The following is an 8936-nucleotide window of genomic DNA, read 5'->3' as shown; positions in this document are numbered from 1 at the left end:
CTAAAAGAGGTTGCGCAGAAGTTTTGATCAGTTGGCTCTTCCCTCGTTGTCACAACAAGCAAAAGAGGCCAAGGCAATTAGCAGCCCTGACTTACTACCATTTTCTTGTCCTTCCCATGTGATCCACATTGCCCATTACTCTGGCAACCAGGATGGAAAGGGTGAGAAAGAGGAGATTTTCAAAAATCGTCTTTGGGTGAGATATTTATGTCTTCCCACCTGGCATTTTTCCTTGAACTCAAAGGGAGCACCAAGATAGCCAGCAGCGTGACTCCTCTACCCCACGTAAATGAATACATTTACACCTTCCTCAGCTGTTCGTGTAGGGAAGGAGCTAGGAGTCTCCATGTGCTTCAAGGGCCCATCCAGGTGTCCTACATGTCAAGACAGAAACTCAGGAGCACATGGCCTCAGGCCCAAAAGTGATGTGGCACTGAGCCATGCCCGAGGAGAGCAGTTCTGTGATGATTCTCTCTTATTTGTAGACACAGCTCTTCCCCCAGTCTTCATTACTGGGGCTTCATAATCCTCCTAGGAGGAGATCACATGGAAGCAAAAATTCATTCTGGACCTGCTAAAGAAGTGGCAGTGTTTGGGGCTGGAGTCTGCAGGTACTTAGAACTGAACCAGGAATGCGAGTCTGTCCCAGGATTCAAACACAATTAGATAAAGGAGTCTTTTGGGCCAAGGCTTAGACTCATTCTGATCTTCTGTACCCCTTATCCCTACAATAAAACATATTTAGAATGGAGGGGCTACAAGATGCTGAGTCATCAGAGCAAGATTAGATCATTTCCATGTACTGTGCACAGACATAAATGTAAACATCTTAAAAAGGATTTCAACATCAAGGATTAAAGCAAAAGGGGTTTTATGTTTAACTAAGAGTTAAGCATGAATTCTAGTTCCCCATAATTCCACTAATAAAGGTTTTACTTCTCAAGTGTTTGGGGGCACTATGCTATCTTTGCTTGAGACCTTGGACCACAGGAGGATAAATAAGCAAGACACAAAAGCATCAAAACTGACTGGAATTTGTCTCAAAATATGCAATGCACTTTGAAAACCAAAGGAAGAGACTAGCTAAAAGATACATATTGCTCTGTTTTAAAAAGACTATTTTTATATTTGCTTAAGGAAAAGAGATCCAGAAAAGAAGCTCATTCAACAAGATCATCCTTTGAGTCCCTTTCTCCAAGAAGCCAACTAATCTGGTCATTAGAATCACTTTCCATCTACGCATGGGTCCTCTTGAACTCCTTAGTCTTGTATTATGTAGACCTTAAAACCAATTGCTAGAAGAATGTATCAAAGACAGTTTCAAAGTCAGCTTAAGGTTAATTTTGCTCAAGAAATTCCTGGCTTTCCTTCTTTTGGTGCCTCTCTGTCCCCTCTGCTTAATTGCTTCTGTCTTCCTCCGGCCTAACCCCAGCTTGATCTTTCTTACCAGCGTCTGCTCCAGGCCTGGCAGAGCAGACAGAGAAGCTCTTTAAGAATATAGAGTTGACTATTAATAGGAGTGACACTGGCCATTGAAAGCCAAGGCAGTCAAGTAAGGAAATCTGTCAGCCTGGATTAGCTTTCCAGCACCTGGGAGGTAGGACTTATTTATAAATAAAAATAGAGAGCAAAAATATCTGGACCCTCATAGGCCTCTCATGTCTGAGAAGGCTTACATGGATCCACGTCCAGAGGCTTTTCCCAGCTGTCCTCCAAACCTAGCAGCAAACTTTTGTTTCTGAAACTGGAATTAAGAAAACGTAGGCTTATTTCTATCTGAATCAAAACCTCTGCTTGTACAGACACTGTACTTTTTGCATGAATTTCTAAACAGAACCAGATCCCCAATCCTGTAACAGGATGGGGGATATGTCACAGCATCCTCTGGGATTCACATATCAAAGTTATTGATGGGTTCTTTGCCAGAGCATGGCCCTTGCCCTTTACTTCACTCTGGGCCTCCCTGCATCCACCATGGAAGGACCACGTTTCCTCCATGTAAGATCTAAGCCCTCTACATCTCAATCTTGGTAGAATCCTTTTCCTATTGCAGAATGGACTGTAAGAATCAAATCAAAATCTATTGCGAGCAGCCTGCATCTCACAGGAGCATTTTGAGGTTAATTTGCTAAATGTCTGGGTTCTAGAAGTTGCATGAGGACACTTGTTGCCAAGTTCGGAGGTCAGGTGACCATTAGGTCACTTTGTGATACCATGGTCTCTGGTCCAGAGAAGCTTACAGTATCATTGTACTGAAAATCTACTATCATGTATCTCAAGTAATGGTGCACACACACACATACACACACACACACTCGATTTCCTTGGGAAGTGGTGGTTCTGTTGTGCAAGCTAATACAATTGCCCAGAGCATTTTCTTGTGCTATTCAGCCTTTCAATGCTCATCTCTTATCTTCTGATTATACCATCTCCTTTTACAAATAATTCTTGCTTTCTAGGGTGTCAGGAATTAGTAGACTATTACCATTCCCCTACTAGCTGCCCACATTTAGTTTCTTTAATCTTTCCTCTGATCAGATTCCCTGAGCCTTCCTCACCTACAGCTACTCCTTCTCCTTGCCCTTTTCCAAATTCCCTAAGGTTTTGTGTTCCTAAACTGAGCTTTACAAAATCAGAGTGATATTCCAGATGCTTGCTCACTAAGGAGCCAAGAGACCAGCTGTCACCTCTGGTCTCTGTTACACTGTGACTCAAGGTATATGTCCCAGAATAGGCCTGGCCTTTCATGCTGCCTCCTCTCATTGTGTTCTGGCTGCTCGGTGGCTGTCCACTATCAGCCCCACTCCCCTTTGGCATTACTGCTTTCCAGGTTTCTGGCCACTGCCTCAGAAAGGCTTTGATGACTTAGGAAGAATGACCATGAACCATACTTGGAACTACAGAGAAGAAATCTTCCCCTACTTAAGTCACCTCCCCTGGGGTTACATGGAGCTGCCATAGGGCTTCTCCCAGGTGCCTTGTTGCCTAGGAACCCTACTTTCTTTTCTCCACCTCCCCCGCAATCTGTCCTACTCTCCTTTTTGAGGAGCTCAACTAGGGCAGGTGGCAGGAAGGGTGTCCATGGGGACTGAGGGGCCCCACCCTCCTCCAGGAAGGTACAGGGCCCACGCTGTGCCCTGGAGAAGTCCGGGAGGCACTCATTTCAGGAACCCCCAGGCCCACAGCACTAATCCCTACAGCTGCAGGGGGAAGAATGTTCCTATTTTAAGAGGTCCTGAGCAGTGATGTGCTCACCAGGTCTGAGTCACTACTTCTCTCTAAGGTCTGTGAAAGAAATACATTTCTCAGCCTTAGCTTTGCATGCTTTGTTTTCTTCAGCCTCCACTTCAACCAGCCTCAACTGGTTTACCACAAAGTGTTAAAAGGAGCTAGTGAAGCTAGTGGTAACCAAGGAAGCAATGGTGTCTGGAATTATAACAGAGGCAAAGCTAAGAGTTATACGAAATCTAAAAATAAGTCACTAACCATATCCTACTTCCTTTAACATACACATTCAGGAACCTAGAAAAGAAAGCCACCCACAGTTCAAAAGAATCAATAAAGAACACCACGATTAACCACACCCCACCCTGGCACAAAGAAGCCCACCCAGCCCCCCTTAGGGAACAGTTTTAAGCAATGAGGATATTTCATGATAAGATAATTCATCACTATTATAGGTGAGACTCTAGAACCACTGGGGGCCTCCGCATTAGCCATCACAGTAATTAGAAAAGAACATCGCATCACATCCATGGCCTTTGGTACCCTTCGTGCAAACCACTGCAGGCGAGCGTGAGTTCCTCCACAGAATTTGCCTGCAAAACATGGATTTCTTCCTCATCAGCAAGTTACTGTTTAATCAGCTTTGTCTTTTAATATTGACATAAATAATACTAACCACTTATATTTATTGTATATGTACACAATAACTCATTATTAACTCGCTTAATCCTTATAGCAACCATATGAAGCACCCCTTTTTGCACAAGAGAAAACAGAGGTATAGAGAGATTAAGTTCAAATTCAGATCTTCCTAGCTACACACCTTAAGAACCTTTAATCCCATTTCTATACAGTTGATTACAAGTCAAATTTTGAATGGTAAAGGGTTTCAACCTTTATCTTACTGGCAAATTCTCATTCACTCAGCTAGTCTGGCTGTTTTTCACACATTTTAAATGACATCAATTCAAACAGTTTGTACTTTTTTCTCAGACTTCCATATTGCATATCACATTTGGGTGTGGCTCAGCAGCCCAAGTAACTAGTACAGAGAATCCCTTACTCCCAAGCTCCGCTTTATTTTCCTTTGAGAAAAACAGTGGCCAGATCTAGGGTAGAATGATCCTGGCCTCAAGTTATGAGCTCCCAATTCTTTTTTTTTTTTTAATTAACATATAATGTATTATTTGTTTCAGGGGTACAGGTCTGTTACTCAACATTCTTACGCAATTCACAGCGCTCACCATAGCACATACCCTCCCCAATGTCCATCACCCAGCCTCCCCCATCCCTCCCACCCCCCACCACTCCAGCAACCCTCAGTTTGTTTCCTGAGAGTAAGAGTCTCTTACGGTTTGTCTCCCTCTCTGGTTTCATCTTGTTTCATTTTTCCCTCCCTTCCCCTATGATCCTCTGTCTTGTTTCTCAAATTCCTCATATCAGTGAGATCATATGATACTTGCCTTTCTCTGATTGACTTATTTCACTTAGCATAATACCCTCTAGTTCCATCCATGTTGTTGCAAATGGCAAGATTTCATTTTTTTGATGGCTGCATCTTCTTTATCCATTCATCTGCTGATGGACATCTGGGCTGTTTCCATAGTTTGGCTATTGTGGACATTGCTGTTATAAACATTGGGGTGTATGTGCCTCTTCGGATCACTACATTTGTATCTTTGGGGTAAATATCCAATAGTGCGATTGCTGGGTCATAGGGTACAAGCTCCCAATTCGTTAGGACTACCTTGGTATCTGTGTTTGTTTGTTTAGAGCTACCATAACAAAGCCACAGACTGGGTGGCTTAAACAGGGGAAGTTTATTTTCTCACTATTCTGTAGGCTGTAAGTCTGATATCAAAGTGTCAGCAGGGTTGGCTTCTCCGGAGACCTCTCTCCTTGGCTTGCAGATAGCTGTCTTCTCCCCAGGTCTTCAGGTCATCTTCTCTCTGTACCTGTGTCCACATTTCCTTTCCTCATAAGGACACCAGTCGTGTTGGATTAGCGACTACCCATATGACCTCATTTTACCATAATCACCTCTTTAAAAGACCCTGTCCCTAAATACAGCCACATTCTGAGGTACTGAGCCTAAGAACTTAGATGTATGAATTTGGCACCTGGTTGTGGGGGTGGGGGGGGACACAACTCAGCCCATAGCAGTATCCTAACAATTTCCTGGTACAAAGACGTCTATGCTGTGTAATATAAATGCCAGTGATCCTGGCAACCAGAAATTTAAACTGCTTCCTCTAAATACTTTTGTGTTACTTCCTTATGATACAGACAAGTTTTTCTGTGACCAAACATAGTTCTTATTCAGTGTTACCAACAATAACAACTATATTAATAGTTTTCATCATCATGGGTCTTGCTTATAAAAAAAAAAAATTATAGAAAGTGTTCTTACCAATTGTGAATTACCAACTGCCAATTAGTAAAAACAAATTCTAGATTTTTAAAAATGTACTGAGACCAATAAAGTCCTCTTGAACGATTATGGCAATACATCTGGCACTTAAAACTCTATAACCTCCAGTCAACATACAGCCCAACGTGTTACCCGGGGCCCTCAACATATGTCATAATTCCTGGTCACTCCACGTGAAGATTCAAAATGATCTGACAAGAGGCAATTCAGATGTGTATAGTTACATCAGTATAAAAGCTGTCATTATGGGTTGCCTACTGGTTTCACATACTGTGTTAGGTGCAATATGTGCATGAAATCATCTATCCCCTCAAAATCCCTGCACAAGAGACATCATTCCTCTGCTTCATCAGTGTGTAACCAGAACATTAGAGAGATTAAATAAATTGCCCAAGGTCACATTGCTCATAGATAGTTAGGACTTAGATGGGAACCTAGTCCTTCTGAGCCTTTTATTTATTTTTTTTAATTTTTATCTATCTATTTATTTATTTATTTATTTATTTATTTATTTATTTATTTTGTCACTACATGCTGCTTATTTGACTTCTGGAGACATGTGTAACAGTGTCCTCTTGGTGGCTCGGAACTTTTCCCGGGCCATAAAAATATCCAATCTTAGTTCCATCAACTGTTAGTTTTGGTAAATAAAATAACAACAGCATCTTTGTTTCTATGCTTTAGCTGCAAAATAAATCGCAGGGTATTCATCATCAGAAATAAAATCTACATCTGTGTTTGGGTGGTGATGAATACAGAAGTTATATAAAACAACTACGGACGTATTTTTCATAGAAAAAGTTAATGGTATTCAGTAAACCTAGTTAATAATGACAAACTGCCTTGTAACATCTCTGGGACCGCAGTCTTGGGTTCCTACAAAACATTTATTTCATTGTTTAATTTTCTCTGTTTTGTGCCCTGGCTTCCCAGTCAAGATTATATATAGCTGTGTTAAAGGCAGGAACCCTTTCTTACCTTTCTTTGTACTGTCTTGGTGTGGTAAGGACAGTGCCTTGCACAGAAAAGCTGCTCATTAACTTTTAATGAGAAGCCCATTGGAGGACTTGGTGATAAACATTGCAATCGTGCATCAGGGTGTCTAAGAAATCCCTAAAACTGGCCATGTCAAGATAGCTTGCTTAGCTCTGTGACATCAGATGTGCACTCTCTAGACCTTTGATCTATAAATGCCTAAGGGGTGGCTGATGGAGTTGGCACGGACGTTTTTGTAATAATTGCACAATTCTATTTGTTTATATAAAGTAGGTGTAAGAAATCTTAACAGGTTCCATTTGCAGACCCCAAAGGCAGTCCTAGTTAGAGCAGGATTCTCATCAACGGCCTGAGAAAAACCAATTGAAGGCTTGAGTCAGTCCAAGGCTACCAGTATAACCAGGAGTGCCCTCCTCCTTCCTCCTGTTGCTCGGTTATCTTCTTTCTTATTAGGACCCCATTCTTTTGGCTGAAAGGTTACTGAAGTTATACCAACAGGCAAAAGCAGGGTGGCTATATCTAGAGTTTAACCAGCAACATGCTACTTCTTTACCTAGAAGTAAAAATTAACAATAATTCAAAGGAACATATAAGCACACTCAGTACTTAAGACTGAGACACAGGGTCCCTTGGCAAATATAACAGAAACCTTGATGCCAGAGATAAAGAGGTCTTTCTCAAAGGAAAGCATTGTCTTCAAGAGACAGAACCAAAAGTGAGAACATGATTGGACGGATACTAGTAGATCTGGTCCCCAGGAAGAAGGCATTGTTCAGGGAGCCCACCAAGAGAAACAAACCTTTCGGTGGCCGTCCATCTCCTTTCAGTTCAGGACATCCATCTGCAGGCCTGCTCTAGGCCCTTATATTTGTCCCACAGTGACTCTGGTGCCTCTACTTTGGCTTTCTACGCCTCAGAGAACTAAGAAAACAACAAATTGTTCAGCCTATGGAGAAAAGGTTTTGAGAATGGTTAAGAGATGAGATGAGCTTATGGAATTACCGATCCTTTAAGGAGACAGAGATACTTTGATGTGGAGTCTGAGGCAGTTCAGAAACCAAACAAGTTCTAGTAACTCCCTCTGAGATGTTCAATCACTTGGGTGATCTTTTTTTTTTTTTAAGATTTTATTTATTTGTCAGAGAGAGAGAGAGAGAGAGCACAAGCAGGGGGAGCGGCAGACAGAGGGAGAAGCAGGCTCCCTGCCACGCAAAGAGCCCCATAGGGGACTCGATCCCAGGACCCTGGGATCATGACCTGAGCCAAAGGCAGACGCCTAACCAACTGAGCCACCTAGGCATCCCATTGGGTGATCTTGAAACTGGAATGAAGCTCTTACTCTAGGGCCTAGGAAGCCTTTAGGTGTTTCACACCCTAGGCAGGTTATAAATGCCCTGGCACCTAGAAGCAGAAGCAGAAAGGGAGGGCAATGAGCTACCACCCCTCAATGAAAAGGTCTCTCTGCTAAAACTCCTCTAAATCTGAATTATCTTTTCTCAGAAGACACAGGTTTGCAGAAAATACTGATTCAGATTAGGGAGGAAGGCTATGAATTTGGAAAAACCAAATAAGCATACATAAGAACAAGAAGGTGAAATCTGAGGCACGAAGTATGGGAAAAGATAGAGCCAGGGACGCCTATGCATGCAATGTCCTAGTATAGACTCAGTATACAGCTCAATCCAGAACACTCCTCCAAAACAGCAATTCTAGAAAGTGAAAGAGGACACTGGGGCTCCAGGAGAAGTGAGTCATACCAAAGCCATCACTACACAGCTAACCCACCCCTTTCATCAAGGCAGAAATTGCTCCATATTAGCCACAGCTCCCATGATCTCATTAGTAGAGATATTGAAAATCCACTGTTCCTCTAGGAGGGAAAATTGAAACTGTGCCACAAATTATTTCACCCAGAACATTTCAGTCTGATTGGATGGATGGGGATGAGTGGGGGGGAAATCTATCTCCCCATGGCAATTTCCTTAATCCTGTTGTTGGGAGGGTAATTGTGTCATGGAAACTGAGATGTGTCCCAAAGTCTGCTAGCCGTAGGAAAGGCCCAAACCTAGATAACCTGAAGATTTGGAGAATGGGTAAGATACTTTCATTGCAGGTAAACAGCTTGGCCATTAGGCAATTCTGGCTTACACAAACTAAAAGTTCAGGGGTGAATCTGGTTTGGTCAACAGATGGATTCAGGACTCAAATACTATAATCAGGAGATGGCTTTTTTGTTTTTTCCTTTCAATTAGTCCTTCCTTCCCCGGTCTCCAGCCCCACACAA

The sequence above is a fragment of the Phoca vitulina genome, unplaced genomic scaffold (genome assembly GCF_004348235.1).
Source record: "Phoca vitulina isolate PV1807 unplaced genomic scaffold, GSC_HSeal_1.0 scaffold6, whole genome shotgun sequence".
Lineage (NCBI taxonomy): Eukaryota > Metazoa > Chordata > Mammalia > Carnivora > Phocidae > Phoca > Phoca vitulina.
This window is presented reverse-complemented; position numbering follows the sequence as displayed.